Source organism: Polypterus senegalus, chromosome 16 (genome assembly GCF_016835505.1).
Source record: "Polypterus senegalus isolate Bchr_013 chromosome 16, ASM1683550v1, whole genome shotgun sequence".
Taxonomy (NCBI): domain Eukaryota; kingdom Metazoa; phylum Chordata; class Cladistia; order Polypteriformes; family Polypteridae; genus Polypterus; species Polypterus senegalus.
The window spans coordinates 76,715,280-76,741,629 of record NC_053169.1 but is presented as its reverse complement, the minus strand read 5'-3'; the positions used below and the strand labels follow the sequence as shown (position 1 = coordinate 76,741,629).

The following is a 26,350-nucleotide window of genomic DNA, read 5'->3' as shown; positions in this document are numbered from 1 at the left end:
AGAGACATTCAGCATCTGTCAAGCGTTGTAAGCACACAACCGGTTTCATCGATAACTTCACATCCAGCTTTTGAGAGTTTAAACATTCATAAACATCAAAGTGTCCACTACTGAAATCGTCACCTGTCAATCTAAGATGTTTAAGAGGCATTGGCGGTTGTCGAAAGGTGTAAAATATTTGGCCATTTCGGTACACTTGAAAGCGACAACCGAACAGTTCAGCGGCAGCCATCAACTTGCATGCAGAACCATAGGTGAAGGGCTTAAGCATTTCACTCTTCTAGTGCTCCTGTGTAGTATAATTATCTCCTGTACCGTCATCAGTCCACACCTTGAACCTGTCCCAGTCATTCAATACATAAGACAGAATGTTCCTCCGGATATCAAGAGTGAGCCTGATATGGCCGTGCAATATGTAACAAAGAGAATGGAAAAGGTAGGTGCCATCTCCGGGCATGGAAACCACTCTGTAAGTGACAGTTCTTTGATCGATAGTGATCATCTCGATTGACATGGTAATGGGGGTTGGAACGATAAAGGAAATGGGTACTTGAGCAATGTAAAGTAAGTCCAAAATACCTACACAATAACTATAATTGTAATAAACAAACAATAAAACAGCGGAGAAGCCGTGGATTAAACAAAAAGGCTGCAGTTATCAGTAGGGAGACCTGAATCCCGTGGCGAAGCAAGGAAGGGAATGTAGAGACCGGAGCGACGGACAGTCTTTTATAGGCAGGCAGCCAACAACGTGGTAGGCGTTGGGATGGGGGACCCAATGCCACCTCACAAGGTGACTGAGGTGCAGACTATGGACGTATATATGTACGTAAGTAGGATTCAGTTAGTGTTGGGAACCCGTGTACCAAATTTCTTGAAGATGGGCCCATAAGTAACAAAGACTGTTGAAAAGTTCAGTATGGCGGCCGACAGTAGCATCATACCACCGAAACAAGTACGTACATTGGTTTCGGTTAGCTCAGGGAAGCCACCTACCAAATTTCGTGAAGATGGGGTCAGCCTTCTACCTACACAGGAAGTTTGAAAATTGGTGACGTTGGAAAGTTCAATATGGCGGCCGACAGTGGCGTCATACCATCGAAATAAGCAAGTACATCGGTTTTGGTTAGCGCAGGGAAGCCGCCTACCAAATTTCGTGAAGATGGGGCCATAAATAAGAAAGTTCAACATGGTGGGCGTTGTCGACCGTTATGACCGTTATGTGTAGAATTTCGAAATGAAACCTACTTAACTTTTGTAAGTAAGCTGTAAGGAACAAGCCTGCCAAATTTCAGCTTTCTACCTACATGGGAAGTTGGAGAATTAGCAGTCAGTCAGTCAGTCAGTCAGTCAGTCAGTCAGGGCTTTGCCTTTTATTATTATAGATTGGTATGTGATCAGATCATTGTTTCTATGAAATTACCTTAACTGTGACTGGAATCCCCTTCAACGTCTATAGCTCGTCAATCTTAATAATCTTATTAAGATATTAAGAGCTATGCACTATACAAGGCGAGACACAAAAATAACCAGATTTGGTAAAAAAAAATTTTAAAAATTGATGAATTACAGCATTCTAAACCTTGTCACCATCTCTATACTCCCCCTCCTGATCTCTACACCTCTCCATACATATCTTCCATTGATTGAAATAGTGCTGGAAGAGTTCTTGCTTGAGGCTCTTCAACAGGCTTGACATTTTTGTTTTCACTTCATTCATTGAAGAAAAATTTGTTCCCTTCAGGTCAATTTTGATTTTCGGGAACAAGTAAAAATCACAGAGAGCTAAATCCGGTGAATAATTATATAAATAAATAATTATTTGGTTTTTTTCTTCAGTCAAAAACTGCTTTACGGAAGAGAAAATTTGTGAGAAATTTAATGTTGAATCACTGTTCGTATTTTTTTTTTTTTTTCCTTTTCACCTGAAATTATCGCGACAATTTGTATAGCAATCGTTGTACATATACTGACTGGGCTATTCACAGAATATACCTAGTCAGTCGGCGGTTTGAGAGAGCATGTAGGAGGAGATATAGTTCCATGATTCACGTCCCACCGACCTCCAGACAGTTTTCCGGGAAAGCCCCAAGCCTGGTCTGGTTATTTTTGTGTATCATCTCATATATATTAGATTTTATAGCAGAATTGTTTTAAAAGTATTACTTCTAAAACTTTGTGTATATAATGATTACAGTTGTCTGTCTTCTTAAGTGTCAAAATGATTAAATCATTAAAGTTACGTTTCTTGATGGAATCATCTGTTTAGGTGACTTGATTGTTTAGGAGAGTGGGACAAGTGTAAGTGTGCAATGTGTTTAAAATTAAAGTTTAAAGTTCCATTTATAATGATGGTATTTGATCTAAAAACCTTGTGATTTTAAAGTCCAGTGCCTTAGATGCTATGCCTTGTAAAGGTTTTAGGTTGGTTAGATCGTTATTCTTTTGTGAGGTGTTTTTACAGGCTGAAGAGTGTCCATTTTTTACACTCGAATGTACGAATGTATCGTGTGTGAGAATGTTCTGTATTGAAGTGAATTTCCTTGAGCAGAGAAGTTTCTCCTATACTTTTTTTGGGGTAATTTGTATTTTGGGTCATTTCCTTAACAATTTTTGTGCAATGTTTTTATGTTGGCAAATGATTTTTAAATCAGTTGAGTCTAAAATATTGTGCTTTACATATTTGGTGAGCTGTAAAATTAACATAAACACAAGTAAAGGTAACCACTACCTTGTACCATGAATGCATTTTCAGTTGTTTGAGAAACCAGTGGTTGAGATTATGATCTTAGAGTACATGCTGTAATAAGAAAAATGTCTTTGATATAGAGAAGTCGTCCAGATTTTGCCATAAATAGTGGGGGCACAGTTTATCAATAAGTTAAATTTGTAATCTGTTGCTGTTAAGTTTAATTTGCTATAGTGATCTTCTGTTGTTGTTTGTGGGTTTTTTTGTTTTTTTTTTAGTTTACTCGCATGTGAAATCAGCAGTGTGGTTACTAACCCGAACACTGCATGTTTTAATACCATCTATTGAAGTTATTTGGAGTTAGTAAGACCTTGCATGCGCTTTTGGACTTGAAGTGTGCAGTTTATTTTACTCAAGTGGCATGAGAGAGAGAGAGAGAGAGAGAGAGAGAGAGAGAGATTCCATCATCCACCATGCTGAGTATATGGTTAACCTCTAGTTTGATTTATGCTACACTACACCAGTGAAGTGTAAACCAAAACATATGAACTTGTCTGTAGTAAGTATTGTGACTTATACACTAAAAAAACATTAAGACGCGTGTCACACGTCTCTGAAATCCGAAATGGCCATCTTTCTCAAAAAAGATGCACTGTGTTGAATTTGAGAATAGCAGAGTAGTAATTTTACTGTGTTCCAAAATGGTAAAATGAATCTGAACCACACTGGGTACATGCTAGATCTGAGTAAGTATTAGTGAACAAAAAATTTGATTCAGATATATATCGTTATTAATTGCATTGTTTAGAGCAAAAGAGTTGTGTTCGCTGTGTGCAAAACCTTCAATTTATTTATTTAAAAATAATTTAACAAAACAATGCAAGCATTTTGTCCATTGTGACCATGCCTCTAGAAAACCTTACATGTGGGTTATGTGACAGGAGTAGAGTGAGATTTTTTTTTTCTCATTAATGTTTTTGTATCTTGTGCTTTGGTCCCATATTGCTCAACATAGATGCCCATTATGTCAAAGTTTATCTTCGTTCTCAGTGAAAACACAAAATTAAAAATTTCTCGCCCATCACTACAAGCCACATGGGAGAATTAACATGTAACAAAATACAGTTTTTTTGAATAGAGTATTACCTTAATACTCCCCTCCACAAAAAGATACATTTTCAGTTGCCAAAATGGGTATGCCATGGTGTATTGTCAGTTTGTTCAGTAACATTTCAATGCTTTTTAGTGGTGATCTGTCACTAACGTATTGTATTTATAATTAATTGTATATAGAGGGGTGGGTAAAACTAGGTTTACAGTTGTGAGTTCATGAAACAGAGTTTATTCTTGTATTTTTATTTGTGTTATTTGTCGTCTTCATATTTCATAATTGTAAACCTAATTTTTCTCGCCCTGTATATATCAAAAAATAAAAAAGAAAGGAACCTGCTGTTTTAATTTCTTTTTTTATATTAAAAGTGTGCAGGATTTTTAATTTTTTTTTATTGATCTGAAGAAAACCACATACATGAAGGGAGGAAGAATAGCATAGAGGATTGTATGTAAGAGGTCAGCACATCCACTAAACATGCAGCCAGTTGTTACAGTTTTACAAGTAACCATACCTGAGAATTTCCCTGTCACCTTGATGTTCATGAGGGCATTCTGTTGGCTATCTTTCATCCCCTTGGATGGTGTGGACTAAGTTAATGTTAGCTACTTTTTTTATGTGTTGGTAAATTTTTAACATTTTTTTACATTGGGTTTTGGCAATATTGTTACTCTTGATGTTGATGTTGCGCTTCTATCTAGAAGTTCCGTGTCTCATTTCTTTAAAAAAAAAAAAAAAAACTTCCCAGGAATGTAACATAATTCTTACAGTTATAGTTTGCAAATAATTTACAGTATTCATATTTTTATTTATTTTTTTTATTTTTTTACTCCTTATTAACCCCGTTTCCTTAATGGGGCTTGCAATTTTTAAGTAACAACTTTTTAGAAAGTGATGCATGTTCCTTTGAGAATATTCAAGATTGACTAGAAAATATTTTTATAAGAAATATCATCTAACACTAGCATTGGGAGATAGTAGTTGAATACATAGTGTAATGGGGTGAAAAAATTGCCAGTCATTTATAATGCGGACATCTGTTAGGAAACCTCAGCACCCTTTGTCAGGAGAAATAAATAATTCAAACCTGTATTTTCAAAACGGCCACATTTTTGTTCTTTACCATTGAGATGACTAAAACGGTTCATGGTGAACTACGATTAGAATTTGTGACCCACTTTTAAGCTGTATAACCTACTTATTTAAGTTGGTTGCAGTCTGTGGCTAGCAATATTTGACTTAATGTGATACTTGCTTACAAGAGTTACTGCTTAAAAGGAAAAAAAAAAAACCTTAATTCTTAATTATTTTAGATTTAAACTTTTAAACCTTTTTTTTTATTTTAAGCAATTAAACTTTGGTTTTGGATTTGCTTCACTAGTTTAGAATTGGCTCATAAGTCAAGCTCAAAAACATTTTTGTAAACCGAAATAAAATAATTAACAAAACTGAAATGAAAACTAAAACTAAACGAAACTATTAAAGTAGCTGGAAAGACTAACTGAAATAAAATAATTTACTAAACATAATTTTAGTTTTCGTTTTTGAATTAATTTTCTTGCAGTTAGTTTTTACCTCTTATAACTTTTAACTCTAAAACTGAAAGACATCCACCACGAGCCACCCGCACATATTTGTCTAGTGAAAGGTGGCTGGTGAAGGAGGCTGGGTGTTCACACAGCATTTGCAGTGACAGAGCGAACTGAATACATGTGTAAAGCATGTGGAATAGAAAGTGATTTACGTGTCGCCTTTCTTTGCAGTTGTTGTATATCAAAATGTAATTCAAACGCCTGAAATCGGAATGTGCTACTCAACAAAAACTTTACTGTATGGACAGAAAAATCACGAGTGAGTAACGTTTCAGTTTATTTCTCAGGTGCCTGATTTTTGTTGACAGTAATTCACCTGCCACTTCGCACTCGAAGTATACAAAGTATAGAGAAAGTATACTAATCATGAAAAAAATACATATTTCATACCAGGAATTTTTTCTGCCTTGCATCCAAACATGCTTGGGTAGGCTCCAGGTTCCTGTGATCCTGCTCTGGATAAACAGATTTGGATAATGTATATATTGTATATGTGTGGCATTATGGCTTCCACATTGAATGTGTTTCACCACTTCAAGAAATTGGTACAGATTTTTATTGAAAGAAAGCTTTGATAATTTTATGCTATGTAGATATACTTGTGATGCTAATACAAAATAGAATATATGTTCATCTTAGTATTTGCCTGAGGTTTTTTACAGAAAAAACTGGCTTAGATTTATTCAGGAATAGTAACATTTATTTATTTATTCATTCATTGATTCAACAATTACTTGAGGCTACTAAAAAGTCTTCATATACCATTACTTCAGGCTACCAAAAAGTCTAAAATCTAACCTTGTTAGAAGAAGCAGAGAGAATAGATGAGCAAGTAAACTTGGGGTGGAAAAATGCACATCTCACTTTGAGTCTACAGGCCACAGTGCATCACTTTGACTTGTGGTGGAAAGTTGCCTTAATGGCATTAAAGTGCTCTTTACAAATGGCATGCCATTAACACTAACTTTCAATAGTAAGAACCCAAAATCAAGTTCAGTACATTGTACACTATTACCAAAGTAGGCGTTGCTTTTATCAAATTCCGAGTACTCCTATTAATAAAGACCAGTGAAGATCCTAACAATTGATAGGAGAATATATTTAAGGTTTCTAGTTGATAACAAGTTTCATACTGTAACTGCAATAGGTATTGGCAGTGAAGATGGTTTGGCTGTCTTTTTTATAATCAATCCATATACAAATTTATTGTCGAAAGAATTTAGACTCCTTGTACACCTTCACACACACATCTTACCGATTCTAAGAGACTTGAGTAATGGTATACTTCTGGGTAAGGAAGTTGTTCTGTAGTTTTTGCCCAGCTAAATTGCCAGATTTGCTTTAACTTTTATAGCTAATAGCAACAGAAAAAGAACAAGATTTGATGCTTCACCTAAACAATTTGATTGTGTTTGAGAGGAGCTCTGATTTAGTCATCATTTCTTCAGCACTGCAGCCTCTTTGCTTCATTCACTCACAAAGAAGGACCTGATCAGAGTTAGTGCTGAGGGGCCACCTCGGTTTCATGCAGTGTTCAGAAATGGCTTACTAAGAGCGGGAGGCCAAACACTGTGAATTGGCCATGAAAGTAATATTAACAGACGAAATTAACTCTCATGTGGTAAATTGAAGTAAATATTTATTTCATCCATGGTGCAACAAACGAGACACATACAGAAAACTCTTTGTTTACTTGGTTCAAAACACCCGTTTCATTGTTCCTTGACAGTCACATTGTATTCACTGTACTACTTACTGCTTATTGATTGTCCGTTCACACATGCACACAAGAGCCTGACCCTCTGTCTTTGCCTTTTTGATTCTGTTGTGGTGAGTCGCAGGACAGTATGACTGACTCAATGTGCATGTCAAACTACACAACTTGAAGTAACAACTGCAATTGAATCTCTAAGATTATGTAAATGAAATTTACTGGAAAAGTCATGTAATGTGATGGGGACTTAGTGAACTGATGCCTAGTGTAGAGGTTGGTTCCTGCCTTGTGTCCATTACTTGTGGAATAGTCATTTGAGCCCCCAACAACTCCCCATCCTAAAATTAAACTGGACAAGTCAGGAACTCGATAGGCCATTGTTTCTGTTATACATAGTTAGATGCACATTATAACGTGAGCTTTTCGCTCTTCTTTATCCAGGCTCTGAAGAGGTCATGCAGGAAAAGTGTTTGACAGTACTAGTTGTGAGCTGCTTCACCGTACATTTTATGTATTAAAACCTTTTTGCTCAAATCTCTATTTATGTCCTCCTCCTTTTAGTACAAATCAGTTTCCTTAAGGAAAGACTTTCCACAGCCTGTGGTGTTTGTGCTCTTGTGCAATTTAAAGCTCTTTGATAAGGGTCATATCATACTCTACCATTTTTGCTGTAAATGTGTAATTTTCATAGCTATTAGCACATCCTTTCAGTTACAATATATCTGGTAGACCAGGAACTTGTTTTTAAAACTTTATATGGATTTGAGTGTGAATATATGCATATGCCAAAAAAAAGTGAAAATACATACACCAAAATAATTTTATATAACCTGGTTTAGGTTCTGCTGTGTCATTAAAACACATTTAGCAATATGCTATTCTTTAGTTTTAGTCACCTGTATTTCTTTATTAAATAAAATGAAGTGGTCACAAACGCCAATATTCATAACATGTTTTCATGTCTACTTCTAGTCCTTTTGAAATTGCCAAATCCAGAGTGTGTTCTAACTTAATGTGTAGGCATGCTGGCTAAGATCAAACAAGTACAGTGAGTTCATAAATTGTCTTGCTTTCAAATCACTGCATTGTTGTGTATTTTTTTTTTCAGTTCTGCCTGGAGGGCTACATTTCTCAGCAAGTCATTTTGATCTGATCAACCTACAAAGCATCCCAGAGCTTATAGTAACGTCTGTTTCTGACCACTTTTATATGAAGAAATCCATTTGTTCTTCAGTCTTGGAGATAACAATTCCTAAATTATAGGTATGTATCACTTAGTACTCTTATAACAGCCTCTCATAATGCTTTGAATTGTGTTTTACAGCATTGCATTTTAAAAGCATACATGAAAGTTGTTTAAAACACTTTAACAATTAGCAGAATTTAGACAAATTTGAGTTAAAAAAAAAAAAAATCACAATGTTCTTCCTCAGAAATTCAACAGTGTGCTTGGATGTATGTTTTGGATCCTTTATCATGTTGAAAGAGTGGGCACAGAGAAATGGTAACATTATCTTCTTCAGCAGTGCCATGCATTTTTCATTTTTCTCCTTGTCCTTGCGACATCATACAGTTTGGATGCCATCAGTTCCAAAACGATCTACCTTTGTCTCATCACTCCAAAGCGAGTCTAAATTGTCATCATGGGCTTTGGCAAATGCTAAATGGGCTTGAGTAGTGGCTTCCTTTTTGAATGATACCCTTGTATGCCACGCCTCTGCTGTGTACGTCATATTGTGTTGCTGGAAACAGTCACTTCAGTTTGGCCTTCTACTGCATTAGCTAACTGTGCTGAACTTGCATTGCAATTTTCCTGTTTTTATTGTTAGTTTTGCTTGCCATGAACGGCTTAAATGTCTCTGAGAGCTTGCCACAAGTCACTCTTTTTGAATTTGAGTCACTTTTCTACTTGTATTACACCTGATTATCAATGCTTTACTAACTCTCTTGTAGCATTTGACTTTTTTTTTGTGTAAAGAAATCATTTTGTTGAATTTTCTGATATTTCTCTTCCATGTGGCTCTATTATTGTCAGCATTGAATGGGAGGTGATTTTAAAAGGTTAACTGAAAATTAAGCTTATGTATCTAGTGTTCACCTGTGTGATTGATTACTCATCTGTTTTTGAATTCCTGTTAATTAGCATTTTATTACGTTATTCCTAAGACTTCCATTGGGGTGTATTCATTTTTGCACTATGGTCTTAAATCATATTAAAAAAAAATCCAGTTTTGTTTTTTTTGTGCTGACAGATCTCATTTGCAACCCATAAGCCAGATTTGCTGAACTATTCTATGGTATAGGATCCTATTGCAAGTGTTAATTGTAAAGGGCGATGGGTGATTTTTCTGACAAATCTTTTGAGGAACATTCATTTATGATGGACAGTGTATATTACTGATGCCCATTTTTTGTTTTGTGTAATGGACTAATATAGACCATTAGGAAATGAACCCCCTGGGGTCTGTTATTGTGGGCATATATAACTTCAAGTCCTTCTTATTATTTTTGCTGAAGGCACTAATTGGCTTACCCTTTGTCATAAGAGTGAGTGTAATTTCACAAAATAATGTCCTAAAAAAAAAAAAATAAAACCTACTCGGAGCAGATCTGAAGAGGGGAGGGAGCAGCACAAACCTGAGTCAGGACAGCCAAGGGGTAGAAGCTATGGCAGAACTGTTTTGAATGCTACAGAACTTTCTGCAGGGTTGGAGTGGTCCTTCACAATGCTGTTGGCTGGTCAAGATCAAGGCTTTACTAAGTTGCTTGATGATTAAAAAAAAAAAAAAACACAAATAAAAGCTTCTTAATAATTTAAACACATCTTTGTAGATCTTTTCTACTCGCTTCGCTTCCTCTTTGTACTCTTTTCTGTATCTGGCTGATAAAAATAAATTCCCCTTTACCCTTCAGTCTGGTGACCTGAATTCACTGTGCTCATGGGGCTCCTTATCAGAGTTGGCAATCAATTCTTTCTAAAAAGAGTAGTTTGCTGAGAGGTTGGGTGGGGAGGACTATTAAAATACCTTAATACAATTGCGCGCACACACTCATTTTGGTTAAGTATATGCATTGTTAATTGTGAATTTAAGATGAGAGAATTCCCACCCCCAATGAACTTCCTTAAATAGATAACTTGGATAATAGATTCACAGAATAAAGTTATCTATGTTTTCCAGCTTTTTTATAATCAAAATTGTTTATTCATTACAGAATTGACAAGGGCAAAGTTTTGCTGTTTGATTTTAATTCTTTTTCAACTTGAACAGCTTTCACGTGAGTGAAAATGTATGCGAGATTATGGCTGATAAAGTTGTTGCTGGCCAATGGTTGCATAGTGTAAGAACATTGAAAACAAGACGTTAAGGAATGTAACAAACAAGATGAGACCTTCCAGCCCATAAAGTTTTTTTTTTATTTGTTTGTTTAGATAACAGCTAAGCTGTCCCAATATCTCATCCAGTGACATAAAGGTTGCCAAGGTTTCTACTTCAAGTACATGGCTCAGTAGTTTGTTCCAGATTGTTACAACACTTTGCATAAAGAAGTGCTTTCTGGCTTCGTTCCTAAATGCACTTCCCCTTAATTTCCACTGGTGACCTCGAGTATTCGATTCACTGTTAAGTTGAAGGAACCTGAAGTAGATGGGTCTACTTGATCAATGCCTTTGATTTTGAAAACCTGAATTTATAATAGACTTCTCTGCTTGAGACTAAACATGTTTAATTTTCTGAGAATGTCACAGTAGGATATGTCTTCAGGTTCTGTAATGCACTTAGTAGCCCTCCTCTGCACAGCTTCAAGTGCTGCTGTGTCTTTTTTTTTTTTTATTTGTAGTGTAGCGACCAGAACTACACACAGTACTGCAGGTGCAGTTTCACTAGTGCACTGTATTATTTTATTTTAGTGTCACTAGGATGGCGGAAGTCAGGAGACCATTCCAGTAGACAGTATCTGTTGTATGTAAAAAGTCTAGTACTTGTTTTTTAGTCCAGCTTGAACTCTGTTGTCCAAGAGAAATAAGCAAGCAGTCTTGAGAGTTTGCGTGGAGTGTGTTTGATACAAAATTATTTATAAACTGATTTGCTTCTTGTGCTATCAAGAAAACATTTTGTTTGTCACTGGCAGCGATAGCCAAACTACTTACGATATGGATTTAAAATTTTTATGTCCATATTCAAGATGGTTCAAGACAGTGTCATTCAAAATAGACAGTATTGTGATGTTCATTTAAGCCATTTGTAAGACATTGAGGATGACGTCACTTTTGAAGGTAGGAAGGTGTCTTTTTAATTTTCTTGCCCCATTTTCTTAAGGCTACACTGTTGGTAAACGTGAATCTCCCACTTTAACTTTTTCTTTCTGAAAATATATGGGTTTAGATGTTCTCACTCTGAAATCTCCAACTCTGTAAAGAGGTGTCTTTGTATGGAAACAGTCAAGCCTGAGCAAACTTACAGATCAAATGTGGATGCTGTCTTGAACAATGTGACACAATTTGTGTTAGATCAGGTTATTGCCATGTGTGTTTCCATACATCAGAGAGACAGCTGCAAACCAACAGGAAAGAAGGTTAAATCTGTGCAGAAGATGATCCAGTTGGAGTTTAGAACGGTAATGGAAACAAGAGGCCATTACAGTAAAACTATGGAAGTTTCAGTGATGTTGCCAGGTATCAAACCTATGGAGCTGGAGGGCAGTAATGCCCGCATCATTGGAATCAGAGGATGCTGGTAAACTCAACTCTATTGAGAGTTTCTGCGGAAATTGTGGCCAATTTGTATTCCCTTCCTTGTGTGACATAGATTAAAATATATCAAACATTCGTTCTTATCGGAGTCCTTCTTCAATATTTAAATTTCTGAGACACATTTAATATCGTTGTTCTTTGTGAGGTATATAAAATTGATTTGTTGTATAACAACCAGAGAATGTTTTTTCTGACTTGATTTTAGTAGCTCAGACCGGCATACACTTGTATTGACAGTAGTCTGTGAATAGGATGATTGCAATTGTACATTACCTTTTACCTGTCTTAAGTTATTACACTCCTTCAGACGTGCACTTTGCCAGCCTGAAGTAAGCAATGCAAGCTATTGCTAATTTCCAGGAAACCTGCACATTCTCTCTTTAATGGCCTTTTCCCTACGTTTTGAACTCATCAGGCTTTTCTTCTTTGTTCCTTTTTTTTTTTTTTTTTTAAAAACCTGGTTGTTTCAAGTGGCATTGACTAAAAGTGCTTGTAATTATGATATTGGTTATTGGATTTTAGAAATACATTTTTTCAGCATTAGAACACTCTAGATGAAAACAGGCCAGTTTAGCCCAACAAAGGGCACTAGTCCTATCCTCTTAATTGTTCTTAAAAAAACATAAAGTCTAGTTTTGAAAGTCCCTGAAGTTCTACTGTCTACCACATTAGTTGGTAACTTATTCCCATGTGTCTGTGAATCTCTGTGTAAAGAAAAACTTTCTAATGTTTGTGTGAAATTGAACCTTAACAAGTTTTCAGCTATGTTCTTGATGAACTCATTTTAAAGCAAGCCTTGATCCACTGTAAAATTTTAGATTTTATAATTTTATAATTTTTTTTTTTTTAATCATTTTATACATTTCAATCATGTCTTCTGTTAATCTTCTTTTACATAAAATGAAAAAGCTCATCACTTTTAAACTTTCTTCAAAATTCATCCCCTGTAGACCTGGAATGAGCCTGGTAGCTTTTCTCTGGACCTTTTGTAGTACTGCTATGTCCTTTTTGTAGCCTGAGTTCTGGGTACATGGGGAGCAGCTGCACTTATCGAGTTTGGAGAGGACAGTGTGGCTGGTGTTTTGTATTCAGTGGGCCCTCTAGTAGAAAGTCATGCCTGTTGGTTTATCCCAGTATTTTTCCATTACCACCGTGGGGTCTTTGAATAGTGGTTCTGATGAAAGGGCGGATGGCCTGTTAAGGGCACCAGCCGTGGTAAATAGGGAGGATGGCAAATCCCGGGTGCTGTTGGTAGCCTTTACATGCATGTGTGTATAGCACAACACCCAAAGATAAGGTCTAGGTTAGAAGCGAAGCCAGGTAGAAGGGGGTTACGATCTGGTTATTTTGACCTGGAATGAACTTGATCTATTTGCTCGCAGGGGCAGCTCATATATAAGAATATAAGAAATTTAACAAACAAGGTTGGGACCATTCAGTCCAGCAAGCCAGTTTTGCTTACCTAATAGCTAAGCTGTCACAATATCTCATCCAGATTCTTCTTAAAGGTTGTGCCAAGGTTTCTACTTTTACTTGGAACTATGCAATTATGAGAGTCACCATTAAGATGAAAGAACTCTGCTCATCTATTCAGCAATCTCTTTTGAGGATTTTAAATATACCTGGATTAGTTCCCCATGTAGTCTTCTCTACTGAAGATAAAATGGGTTTAATTCTCTGAGTAGGACATGTCCTTAAATGCTTAGATGCACCTGCATGCTCTTCTCTGCACAGCTCCAAGTGCTGCTGTGAATTTCCTATACCGTAGTGTCATGAACTGCTGGTTTTACTAGTGCATTATGTAGTTTTAGCATAACATTCCTTGACTTATATTCAACACTTTTTATAATATAACTTTACATTTTATTTGCTATTTTTACTGATTCTGTAGAAGGCTTAATCAATGAAAATGTTTTCAACCTAAACCCACATTTTCATTCATTTGAGTGGAGTTCAGTTGAAACAAAGTGAAGGTCAGATTCAGTTATTTTAGTCTGTACAAGGTTAAAACTGCTGTAAGGGTACTTCCATACTGTTAAATGGTTTTTCCTGCTTTGAGAGGTCAAACCAGAGTTTTAGACACAGAGTGAGGCTGTGGGATTTATTTTTTTCTTTAAATTTTGAGGGCTGACTGCATAAAGCCCTTTTAGAAAGGGATTGATTTTTAATGCAGGGTTATATTCTTTTACGAGTATGTGCCATATTGCATTTGGATTTTTTTATATTCTTTTCATGAACATTCCATGATTCATAGTTTTGCTTTTTGACTTGTGCATTGCGCATTCACACTTTTTGGCATTGCTTTTAAATGAACATTGATTTTTTTTTTTCCACAATAAATACGCCTTATTTTCTTGCTCTACCTATTATTATTTATAATAAATATCTGCCTTCATTACTGTTCCACGGACCTTCGGTCCTGATACTCTGTATCCAGGGTCGGCTTAACATATGGACACTGGCTATAGGCCCACGATGTTTCTGATGCTTATGTATGCTTCTGTTTTGCTATTAACACAGGGGCCCCAACACATTACTTTGCCCAGCGGCCTATTATGCTTTTAAGACGGCTCTGTAACATATCCCCGTGGACCTCTGAACATGACAGGGGATGAGATGTTATTGTGCCCTGTGCCTATTCAGACTTATTTACTTTCATTACTTGATCATTTACAATATATGCAAGTGTGGTAGAAAAATGTATGGGCAGAGCTCTGAGTTTCAGGGTGTTTTTGGAAATGTTTGATCTAGTGTTTTGTGAGGGGATTCCTATTACCTGTTGTATATGGGTATATTGCTGGTGGGTAAAGTTTACTCTTCCCATGAAAAATCTGTTGCTTGCCACTTAGTCTATTCAGGCTTTGGATTTAATGTCCATTGGCTGGGATTGGCTCCAGCAGACCCCCGTGACCCTGTAGTTAGGATATAGCGGGATGGATGGATGGATGAGAGTTTTAATTACCTGTTGTGCAAGATGTTTGAGGAATTCCTTAGGAATACTTTCTGTTGGCCATAGACATGCCACGATTTTGTAGTAAATGCTCCTTTGTAGTTCCCTACTGTATCTGCTAATACTAGGCAACATCAACATGAAGTGGTCACTTTCCAACAGCACAATGTAAGAACTAAAATACTTACAATGGTTTCCAGTGATTGCAATAGTTTCTGGTATGTGCTGATGGAGATGGATGGACAGAAAGTCCAACACTAATCTATTCTTGCTCTCAGGCCTCTTATTTATCACACCTAACTAAATAGATCTTTAAACTGAATGGCTACATTATTATTCTGGGTATGTATGTGCATGCCTTTCTCAATACTTTCTGAGATAACATGCCACTACCCCTCTGCCAACACATTCCTCATTTGACTTGCTAGCTTTGTAAAGTTGTTTCTGATTTAAACCTGGCCGCTTCTTTTGGTCATTGAATGCCTCTGTTAAAGTCTCCTGTTTCATAAAGTAAATAATGTATTAAGTGTGTTTAGTTGCACAAGGTGCTACAGTCATGTTTTTGTTGACAATGGTGCCGTGACATGACAGCAACAGGACAAGTGTAAATAGCACCAGCTTGATGTTTAAGATGGGATTGTTCTGTCACAGAATTCCATACTTTGGATTCTTGTCTTAAAAGAAAAAAAAAAAAACTTTCATATTGCAGTTAGGGAAAGGATTTGGAATTTCATTAGAAACTGTTCGTGGTATGTTGACTTTGATTTTTGAGTAGTTTCCAAATTAAACTAGTCTTCGTTTGTTGGTCCATCTTAAAAGGAAGAAAAAAAAAAAAACAAAGAAAAAATTGTGCCTTTTGGCAAGCCCTTTACCAGCCATTTACTATTGAGTTCTGATAGTACCTGTGTCCTCAAACAGTGTAACAACAATAAACAGCTTAATGTTTGGAGTAAACCTAATAAAACAAATAATTGTGCATTTCTGTAAATGAAAACTTAGAGAAAAATATTATTATTTAAGTTTTAATTTTATATTAATGGGCATATTAATCACAAAGAGACCACAAACTGAGGACTGAAGAACTAAATTCAGCTACACAGCGTGTGGAAAACAGAGGAAATAGGGTATACAAACAGCAGAATTTTCCAGATAGTTACGATCTTAAAATAAGTTACAAATATTCAGTATTACCTAGTTAAAATGATGATCTATATGACACTGATTTTAAACACTGTTAGCTATTTGTTTATTATTGTTTACTATTGTTTCTCCAAGTATTGTCATTGAATTTCTTCATAAAGACTCCGTAATTGTGTGTCCATACAGGGTAGGATTCAAAAGTAATGAGCCTCATTTTGTTCTGACGCGAACGTACCTCGCCGCGTGCCCCACTTGCCAGTGACGCCGGGTGTTGGCTTCACAACGCAACGAAGCTCCTACTAGGATCGGCCTTGATGGGAACCCCTGTGTGGTAGTGCATTACACGGCGGAATGGAAAGGCCGCTAGAGCAATGGTACGCGATCAAGTTCTTCGGATTGAAGGGGATCATCCACTACGAGTTTGTCCCGCAAGGACAGACCGTGAATGCTGCTTACTACTTGGAAGTTCTGAAAAGGCTGAAAAGAAGCGTCGCGCGCAAACAAAGGGACATCAAGGACAGCTGGAAGCTTCACCACGATAACGTGCCCAGCCACACCGCCTTCGTGAGCGCAACGTTCCGGTGGTCCCCCAGCCTCCCTACAGTCCAGACATGTCGCCTTCTGACTTCTTCTTGTTTCCGCGCTGAAAGGAAAACGCTTCGACTCAATCGAGGACATCCAAGCAAATGTCAAGGCAGCCCTTGCAACCATCCCGGAACAGGCCTACGTGGATGCCTTCGAGTCATGGAAAAGCCGCCTACAAAAGCATATTGATGCAGGAGGTGCCTATTTTGAAGACTATTAATTAGTTGTACCGATTTGCTCAATAAATTTGTCTTTTTGAACAAAGGCTCATTACTTTTGAATACTACCCTGTACATACTGTATATTGTATTCTTTCTAACCCATTCATTCATTTCATTTATGTAGTAGGGATAAAATGCATACCCCAGCATCACAGAAAATTTGTTGGGTGAAAAAACTCCAGGTAGGTCATCATTCCATGTTAGGGTACATTTGTGTACATACCCACACTCAGTCATATATGACCAGTCTAAATTGAAAGATGAATTCATTTAGCATGTGGGTGGATTGCCCACTCAAACATCACATGGGAACTTCCCAAGCTCGCTTTTAAATTCTGGACTTTGGTACAGCCACACTAGCCACTCTGCCACCATCCTGCTATAATTTAGGTGTATACAATAAAATAGAACTTTATATTTTAAATGTGATTATTTACTAGAGACAATTGAACTTTAAAACGCATTTTGACTGAATTGTATCAGTAGCCAGTGTAACAAAAGGTGCTATATAGGCGCCTGACCCGACACAGATGGACACGGAGGCACATACAGTGGAACCTCGGTTCACAACCATAATTCATTCCAAAACTCTGGTCGTAAACCTAGGTGGTCCTGAACCGAAGCAATTTCCCCCATAGGATTGTATGTAAATACAATTAATCCGTTCCAGACCATACGAACTGCATGTAAATATATGTAAAGATTAAGCACAAATATAGTTAATTACACCATAGAATGCACAGTGTAATAGTAAACTAATGTAAAAACATTGAATAACACTGACACAAAACACCCAGGCTCTCTGCTCAGCTACACGAGCTGGCTCGCTCGCGCGCTCTCTCTCTGTAGCACACACACAACCCCCCGTCAGCAGCATTCTCTCTCTCTCTCTCTCTCTCTCTCTCTCTCTCTCTCTCTCTCTCTCTCTCTCTCTCTCTTTGAACAAATCCGAACTTTAATTTAAAAACCAACCACAAGCAACCAAAAAACACTGCAGGAGTTCATGCTAATAGCCTTACAGCCCGATCGCTGTAAACACTTTTTTTAAAATAAGTTTTAAGCACAGGGAAAAAAGCGAACATTTGAAAAAAGAGAAAAGTAACATTGCAACAATTCACGCTACGAACTGAAAAATTTAACTTTTGAAAAATTTGTAATACAAAAACCACCAAGAAAACTAACCTTGCATGAGTCGAGTTCTGGCATGAAGTGAGGAGGAACTGGGTGGAGAGAAGGGAGAGTCTGGCTTTGCAATGGAGGGATGTTTTCCTTCAGGTGTTTTCTCTCTTGTGATTTCTTGGGTTTCTGGTGTGTTTTAGCTGGTGGGAGCAAAAGCCTCATGCAGCCATTCCAAAAACATAGTCCTTGTGACCCAACCCTTCGTGTTTGACCTCCACATTACTGGCAGTCTGGCTTTGTTTACATTGTGCTGCTTGGGTTCTCAAATTGGTAAATGAGTAAACTGGTAAACCGTTTTTCCACCTCTTCCAGCATTTGAAGCCTCTGCCTGGTTAACGCTGTAACTCCTTTTGCAACATCAGCTGCTTTAATAGATTCTTTCTGCTTTAGAATAGTCGAAATTGTAGATTTTGAATTCTTGTACTCGGTGGCAAGATCAGTAACACGAACGCCACGCTCAAACTTTTCAATATTTTTTTTTTTTTACTTCGATTTCAATTTTCTTCAAAACTTTCTTCTCACCACTCTTAACTTGCTTAGAAGCCATAGTTAACTGCAAAAACAGAGAAAATACTGTAGACACGCACGTCTGACTGAGAACAATGAACAGGGAGCGGCTCTGCTTAAACACAATAATCGGTGCGTATGAACCAGCAAGGCAGGCACGCACCCTCCCCCCCTCTCTCAGCGGCAGGCAGGCAGGCACGTGCAGCACCCTTTCACTCTAGCCCAAACCTCTCAGCAGCAGGCAGGCACATCTGACCGAGAACAATGCAACACATGGGGAAAATCATCGGCGCCCACAAACCGAAAGGGAAACTGGCTTATTCGTATACTGAGTGTGTGTTCGTGAACCAAGGAAAAAGTTTGGACATTCGTGAACCGAGGTTCCACTGTATAACAATACACAAACTTTTTATTATTCTTCACCCGTGGGCACACGCCTTCCCCGTGACCCACAGGCAATATACAGTCCACAAGCACTATTCCACCACATAGCAACAACCTTTCCTTTAACCACCACTCCTCCACAAGCGTAGTCCTCCTCCTCCCAACCCTGGCTCCTTGAGAGGTGGTGGCTGGCCCTTTTTATAACCCACCCGGAAGTGTTCAAGGTGCTTGACCACCTTGTCCTAATTGCACCTCCGGGTGGGGCTGAAGATTCGCCCAGCCAGGCTGCTGAGTCCATGCAGCTCCCCCTAGTGGCCATCTGAGCCCCCAACCAGGCTGTGGAGGACTCCATCTCCCATGGAGCCCTGCGGGTGGTTGGGGAAATCGCAGTCAGCCAGGGAGGCTGCCACCAAGCATCCCGGGGGAAGTACTGGACTGCCCATATTGGCTCCTCCAGAACATAAGCGGCAGGGGCATCCCTGCCGGGCATGGGACCCGGCTGTCCTTCACACCAGTAATACAAAGAAGTAATTTTTATGATTAATGGATCGTATACAATATTATTGTTTTTGTCCCCTTTATAAACTAAGTGTAATATCAAGTCAAGTTGGGGAGCGTGCACTGGTACAGTGTGTTGCCACACCCACTACACGACAAAACAACTCAGGATCCTGGTTTGCAACCCCCCAGGCATACACACAGTCCAGTTCCACCCTCCGGAAATGACCCTCTATCTTCCGCAGCCAGGTGTTACGTGGGTGACCCCTTGGCCTGGTCAAGCTACTCAGGTCCCCAATAATGAAGATCTTTACGAGCTGGATCACCCTCTGGGAAACGTGCCACATGGCTGTAGTGCCGTAACTGACGCACCCTCACAATGCAGGTAATGTGCCTCATCTGGGACTCCATGAGCAACTGCTCATTCGACACAAAATCAAAATAAGGGTACCAAAGGATTTTCTGGAAAGACACAGTACCAAAGTAGTCCAGTCTTCGTCTCGGGTCACTGGATGGCATCCATGTCTTGCAACCATATAGCAAGACAGGAAGCAACAAGACTCTAAAGACTTGGACCTTTGTCCTTTTGCATAGATATTGGAAGCACCACCATGACCCGTCTCCCAATCCGTCTACTGACTGCATAGGAAGAGTCACCAAAGACATGAATATCACTGCTGAGGTAAGTAAACCTCTTGACAAGGTCAACACTCTCTCTCCACAAACAGACACACTGTTGATGGTTGTGCCCAAGAGGCCATTAAAGGCCTGGATCTTGGTTTTTATCAAGACACTCGCAAGCCTAGACACTCAGACTTCTCACTCAGTCTCTCGAGTGCCCCGATCAGAGCCTCCATTGACTGCGCAAAGATCACAGCATTGTCAGCAAAGTTGAGATTCGTGAATCTTTCTTCAACAACAGATGCCCCAAGGCCACTGGACCCCACGAACTTGCCAAACACCCAGTCCATACAAGCATTGAACAGAGTAGGAGCAAGAACACACCCCTGACGAACCCCAGAATCAACTGGGAAAACCGCAGAGGTCCTGCTTCCACTCTGCCCAGCACTCACAGTACCAGTGTATAGGCCAGCCATGATATCCAGCAACCTCAAGGGGATCCCGCGAACCCTCAGTGTAATATCATAAAGTGGTAATTCGGAAAATTGTATCAGTCAAATAGATGTTGACTGTATTTATGGCAGTGTAGGCAAAGTGCACTCTGAAATTGTGCATTGTGCTAAAGGATGTATAAAGTCAGGTAATATAGATTTTTGCGTTCACATGAAATGTAAAAAGCCTGTTGAAACAAGTGACATGTTGTTGCAGCCATCTACTTGAAAACTTTCAGTAAGTTTCACAAAATGAATGCTCAAAAGTGACTACCTCAAGCCTAGTATTATGTGTAATGTTTTATAATTGTTAATTTTTTTTTTTTATTTAAAATGGAAATTTTACACTTGGATTTTTTTCACGAGAACTGTCTTTTAATTTTAGACTAAGAAATAGGTTAACAAAAAATTTTTTGTTTAGTAGTTGGTATGGAGAGAGCAAATTTCTTATGTTTTGGAGAGAGTAAATCAAACTCAAATGTCCAAGGTAAATGTGGTTGTGTCATTTTTTTTGTGGGTGTCCTTGGAAGTGAAATGTGTATGATAACTTTGCTGCTAATTCAGTTTTTGAAATTGTACTACAATATATTTTACCAGTCATTTTCTCTCTTTAGCTTTATAATTAGCCACGTGAGCAAGAAATATTTTACTTCCCTTCAAAACTAGTGCAGTCCTTCTCGCTGGTATTATAATTGCCTCCTGCTCTGATCAGACAACTTCTCAGTACTGAAATTAATGAAGGGAGTATATTTTTGTTAAACTGTTTCAATGCAGAAGCACACGTTTAGAGTTTGTTCATGTGCAAATTGTGTTCTTCCTGACTACTAGATCGCCTTCACATTGTCTATAGGTCCCCTCAAAAAGAAAATTTTAAAGTGTGAAGTGTTTCCCAATATGCAAATGGGAGAAGGATCAGGACCCAGTCTTATTTCTATCCCTCCTAATTCAAGTCTGTGATTGATTTACCACAGTGTGTAAATGTTTTACCTGTAATAATTTTAAATCTTATGAGAACCAGGTGTTCTTTGCCATCGGTAGTATTTTTGGAATACTGATGCAAGAAAAGTAACCTGGTCTTAGCAGAAGTGGCCTGCAAGGTAAACTCTTCTGGGTATTTGCCTAGTATATGAACATTAGAGAGTTCTCATGTGCCTTGTCCTTCTTTTCTGATGGCTCTATTATATATTTCTCAACTTTTTTTTTTTGATGACCCAGTTTTGACAGGATACCCTATGGTTCCCCCTGCCACTTTGCACTGGCTTAAGTGGTGTATCTTTAGAAGTGTATATGCCCTGGGAAAGTTTAGAATTGCAGCCATGCCCCTAAATGCAGCTGTTACTCTCCTTTATACAAACTGCTGAAGGAAGTCAAAAAGGGCCTCACAGTTGTCTTATAATGTTGCAGTGGGGACTTCGAACGTTGGAGGTAAAACTTACTTTACTGATGGATGCAACAAATCAAAGACTGATGTTTTTGGTGCTTTTAGGAATATAAATGTCAACAAAGCAGGTGGCCTGAATGGTATTTCGGGTTTTTTTATTGAAGTCTTTTGGAGGGGAGCTAATAACTGCTTAGTGCCATATATTTCAACAACACAAAGATTCTCGTGTTCCAATATTATAGAAGAAGTTGGTTATAGTACCAATACCAAAGAAGCTTTACCTACAGGAAAATGATTATGAACATGTTGTTTTAACATGCTATTGTAATGAAATGTGTGAAAAAGATTGTGGCCAAGAGACTGTTATATGAGGTACAAGCAGACCTAAACCCATACTGGTTTGCTTATAGCAGTCTCGGGGGTATGAATGATGCAAGTCACAGTGTTGTTCATATTTTTATAAACTATCTTAAGAATCCCAAAGCTCACATAAGGTGACTTTTGTTGATGTTTAGGTCAGCTTTGAATACTCTGCAGCCAATACTATATGTTCTTACTGTGTTACAGCAGATAATTGTCAATCCTTCTATTATTAAATGGTACTTTCTCATTTCTTGAAGACCAGTTTTGAGTCTCTGGTTGATACTACTCTTCTTTGTCATGGGTTTATAAGCTTGCTATTTCTATTTACATTATAGACAAAAGAATATACTTATCACTCAATAATCTATATTGTGGAGTTCCATGATTATACATACAAGAATTCTTGTTCTGTCTGATGAAAGCATAGTAGTGGCTACATATATAAAGCAATTGAAAAGTTTGCCCGGTGATGTGAACATCCATCCATCCTTCCATCCTCTTCCACTTATCCGAGATTGGGTCGTGGGGGCAGCAGCCCACACCCGCTGGGCGCCTTTCATCAGGGGCAATTCCATATTGGTTCCAGAGTCCAAGCCGTGCATCGAGGTGAGCCCGACTATATCTAGCCGGAACCTCTCGACCTTGCGCACTAGCTCAGGCTTCTTCCCCTTCAGAGAGGTGACATTCCACGTCCCAAGAGCCAGCTTCTGTAGCCGAGGATCGGACTGCCAAGGTCGCCGCCTTCGGCCACTACCCAACACACACTGCACCCAATCTCCTTGGCCCCTCCCATAGGTGGTGAGCCCATGGGAAGTGATGTGAACACCATTTCCTTTTTCTTAATGTTAGAAAAACTGAGTAAGTGGCATTTGACCATAGGTCTGTTGGTGATCATTTGCTGGTGCTTGTTTATGATTGTAGTGTAGCACAGGTGAAGTCATACAAGTACTTAGGGGCTCATCTAGATACTGAATTAAAATTGTGCATGTAGGTTAATGATGTCTGTGTCAAGTTGCAACAACCTCTGTATTTCCTGTGCAGACTGAAATTGTTTGGTGTAAACAAAAAAAATAGTGCTTGTCTATTTCAATTTTCTTCCCTATAGTTTCACAAAACTTTTTTGAAAGTCATATTTAAAGAAATGTGGATACACACACCAAACCGTTATTACTGCGTCATACCACCTTAACTCAGTTTGGCTCGGAACCTACACTTTGTAGAAGATGATGTATCCTCTCGTTACATAAGAAACATTGGACAACTTTAGTTTATGCCATTGTTATGCCAACACAGAGCGCAAGGCAGGAAACAAACCCCGGGCAGGGCGGCAGCCTTCCGCAGGGCACACACGCACACTGACACACCCCAAGCAAATACTAGGGACAATTTAGGATCGCCAGTGCACCTAACCTGCATGTCTTTGGACTGTGGGAGGAAACCCACGCAGACACAGGGAGAACATGCAAACTCCACGCAGGGAGGACCTGGGAAGCGAACCCGGGTCTCCTAACTGCGAGGCAGCAGCACTACCACTGCGCCACCATGCCACCCTTCATTGCAACATTTGTAACTAATTTGTAATAACGCGGTAAACTTGTTTACTACAACATTTTTAACTAAATCCTTATTGTTTTTAATAAGTCATATCAAGTTTTAAATGCAATAAAGCTAACAGCATTAACCACATTCCACCTTCCATTAAACGCTTGGTCTGATGGTATAATTGTGGCATATGTGTATCTATATTTTGGGTGCATTTCTACATTTTGGTGAATGGATTTTTAAGAATAGCCAGTATTTCTGTAAGATTTTACAAACTGAAATTCAGTTTAATGTAGTTTTTAAATAGAATTGCACATTTCACACTGACTACTGGATTATTTAAATTTTAGCACAGCGAAAACACAAAACCCCAAAATATTTGGAAAGAATATACAGTTTGTTTTTTTGTTTTGCTTGGGGGCTTGGTAATGGCTAGTGTTAAGAATTGATTTATTTGTATGGAAATAATTTCCAGAGTTTAGGTGGGTGGGTCTACCATAGATTTCCTTTATATTTGGAATTATGCATCTTGATATCACATTATAAACCCTAGAGTACAGGCATTGATAAGTTGGGTAAGGGGGAAATGTGGTGCTTAAACCAATGTGTGTCTTTATATGTGAAAAGCAGTGAAGTGATTTAAGCAATAGTCTAGTTACAGTTCTCTAGGGCAAAGTCAGATACTGCCATAATTGTGCAGTACAGCTATGCTGGCAAAAACAAATTTTAGAAATTGTGGGACCTAAATTATAGGTGGATTGAGCTCACTGAACAAACTTAAAACTAAAATTAAGTCCTGTTGAGCTAAGAGTTGTCAGTATTGCTGTGCCAGTTGCAGAATTACCACCCTCTAAAAGAATGTGTTTTTCCAAATGTAAAGGTAATCGCTCTTTTTCTTCAGCTATGCCATAAATTCATGAAAATAGTATCATTCAGTTTAATTTATAAATATTATGACCAATAGTGTCTCTTAATTATGCAGGAAGGAACATTTTAGGAATCCAAACATAGCATTCCAATTAAGTCTATTAAAAGTAACTTCATTTAAGTATTAATCTTTGGGATGAATGTTTTTCATAGATGTTATATTTATGTAGCTACCACATCAACACTAGGCTACTGTCACTTGCATACATAAAACAGTTATTTCCCTGAACATTTACTTTGTATGAGATGGGGTATTTCACAAGATTCTTCTTGATTTAGTGGGCTACATACATGATGAATTAATGCTTAATTTGACCTTTAGAATTGTTAAAATTCTAAATGATGACACTGCTACTGAAGTTTTTACATGATAGAAAATTATTCAGGAAAAGTGATTAACATCACTAATAAATAGAGTGGCATGCAGAAGTATTCAGTCCCCTTGAAAATTGTCATAATTTTCTGCATGGCAAAAGATTTGTGCACATGTTTATCCATTCAGTATTTTTAATGTGAACTGGTTTTCTGTAGCATTACATTTCTAATATCAAAATAAACCATTTTCTGTAGATCTTTGGTGGAGTTTTTCTTCTTCAGTTAAAGTTAGTGTTTGCATAAATATTCAATCCCTATACATTCTTTCTTTATTGAAAACCCTTTTGCTGCAATAACAGTCTTAATTATTTTGGACTAAGTATGTCCCAGTTTCGCACATGGTACAGGAGTGATTCCTCCCCATTCTTCTTGGCAGAATTGATAAGAGATCCTCTAGGTTGGTAGGATGGCACGTCTGGACAGCAGTTTTCAAATAGCGCCACATATTGTCAGTAGGGTAAGATCAGGTCTCTGACTTGGCCATTCCAGAACGTTCACCTTTCTTTTTTTGAGCCATTCCAGGGTTGCTTGTCCTTATGGTTAGGGTCATTGTCATGTTGAAAGGTGATTCTTCTCCTGAGCCTTAGGTACACAGCAGACTGGAATAAGTTCTACTGCAATATTCTGCCATATTTGTGTCCATCCATTGTCCCTTCTTCTCTGACAAGATTTGCAGTCCCAGCATATGAAACGCATCCCCAAAGCATGATGCTTTCACCACCATATTTCACCATATTAAATATGGTGTTTCTTGAGGCATGGGTAATGTTAGTTTTATGCTGCAAATGCCTCTTTGAAGTCTAGCCAAAAAATTCTATTTTGGTCTCGACTGAACATAAAACCTTCTCCCACATCTTAACTGCATCTTTCTCATGCTTTGTAGCAAATGCCATACTTATATGGATTTTTTTAATGATTGGCTGCTTTTTTGCTACCCTCCCGCAGAGACCCATTTTATGGGGTGCTCTTGAAATTGTGGACCCATGTTCCTTCACTTTCTGAGAATGACGGTTGGATTTTTAGTAACCTCTCTCAAAAGTCAACATCTTACTCTGATGTTTAGTTTTGAGTGATTGAACTGTTCTAGTAAGAGTCTGTGTACTGTGATGAACATTCCACTTTCTGATAATGGACCCAACATTTTAAGCACTTTGAGCTACATTATTTGTATGAAAATGTGCTATATAAATAAATATTGTTGTTGTTGTTGTTGTTATCGGGGCATTCAAACTGTTCAGTATTTTTTTGTAGCTATTTCCTGCCTTGTGCATTTTAATGACTTTGTTTGTCTCATCAGCAGAATACTCCTTTGTCTTAATTTCTGTCGTGA

General features: G+C 38.1%; 1 protein-coding gene across 6 annotated transcripts in view; it reads left to right on the top strand.

Moving 5' to 3' along the window:
* The window catches only part of b3gnt2b (UDP-GlcNAc:betaGal beta-1,3-N-acetylglucosaminyltransferase 2b), a 91,354-nt gene that overhangs the window by 20,434 nt on the left and 44,570 nt on the right, over positions 1-26,350 (top strand). For 5 of the 6 annotated variants that reach the window (XR_005630825.1, XM_039737878.1, XM_039737877.1 and 2 more), the window contains exon 2: positions 8,215-8,369. The gene's annotated coding sequence lies outside the window, so the exon portion shown is untranslated. Of the gene's footprint in view, positions 1-8,214; positions 8,370-16,132; positions 17,273-26,350 lie in introns of those variants that run through there. The other variant, XR_005630826.1, reaches the window with a different exon arrangement.